We start from the raw sequence: 885 nt of genomic DNA on the forward strand, positions 1-885 counted from the left end.
CCATGAAGCACCCTGTGCTCCCCTCTCTGGGCGTTCTCCCAGCTTTCTCAACTGGACTTCTTCTCTATCTTCCCCCATGGCCTCCTAAGTAGAGAGCTGTCCCTTGGCCCAGCTCTTTCCCACTCTCTCCATGTCGACTTTCTTTGACCTTCTGAGACCTCCTAGTCCCCAGCTAGCACTGCTCTGAAGAGGACTCCAGCGCGTGAACTCTCCTGGCTCACTGCCAGCTGTGTGGAGTGTCTCCCATGTGTCCTAACCTGTGTGTGCCAGCAGACACCCCTGCTCACCATCAGCCCACTGAGATGCTTATGCCCCTTACACCGCCTGCTACCTCGAACTCTATATTTCTATCAGGTAAGCCAACATCCTTCCAGCCACCCAACCGTGGAGTTATCTGCAGTCCTCCTTGCATTCTTTGCCAGCCCTGGAAATTATTTCATTCTTTTTGCTGCAAATCATGCTCAAGCCATTATTGCAGTTCTCCCAAACACTAACCTTCCAACTGCCTTGCCTCCCACCCCAAGTATCTCTTTTTTCTTCTTTTTTCTTTTTTTTTTTTCTCCCCCAAGCCTGTCTTGCAAGACTGCAAGTGCAGCTTTCATATGAGGTGTCAGAAATTAAAGCAATTCATCACAACGTCTGAAGTGTCTATTTTTTCTAACACAACTGCCTGGTCCATCTTCCTAAATTATAACATATAATTCCCAAATTCAAAAGCTACTGTCAGCCCCCACAGCCACTTCTCACATTGCTCTCTGTAGAGTTCAGTCTCCTTCTCTTGGCATCTGAGCCCCTTGCAAGTCTTGTCCCAGCCATTTTTGCAGCTTTATTTCCTACTCCCCTTCACATGGACTGCATATTTCCTCATAAATGGAGTATCTGCCA

At 48.0% G+C, this 885-nt stretch overlaps 1 non-coding gene across 1 annotated transcript; it reads right to left on the reverse strand.

Moving 5' to 3' along the window:
• Nucleotides 1-566: 566 nt before the first annotated feature.
• LOC115936118 (small nucleolar RNA SNORD60) lies at nt 567-641 on the reverse strand. The gene has a single exon (XR_004071698.1). It is a non-coding gene; the product is annotated as a small nucleolar RNA SNORD60 (small nucleolar RNA).
• Between the last annotated feature and the right edge of the window lie 244 nt (nt 642-885).

This window comes from Gorilla gorilla, chromosome 8 (assembly GCF_029281585.2).
Source record: "Gorilla gorilla gorilla isolate KB3781 chromosome 8, NHGRI_mGorGor1-v2.1_pri, whole genome shotgun sequence".
In the NCBI taxonomy this organism is placed as follows: Eukaryota; Metazoa; Chordata; class Mammalia; order Primates; family Hominidae; genus Gorilla; species Gorilla gorilla.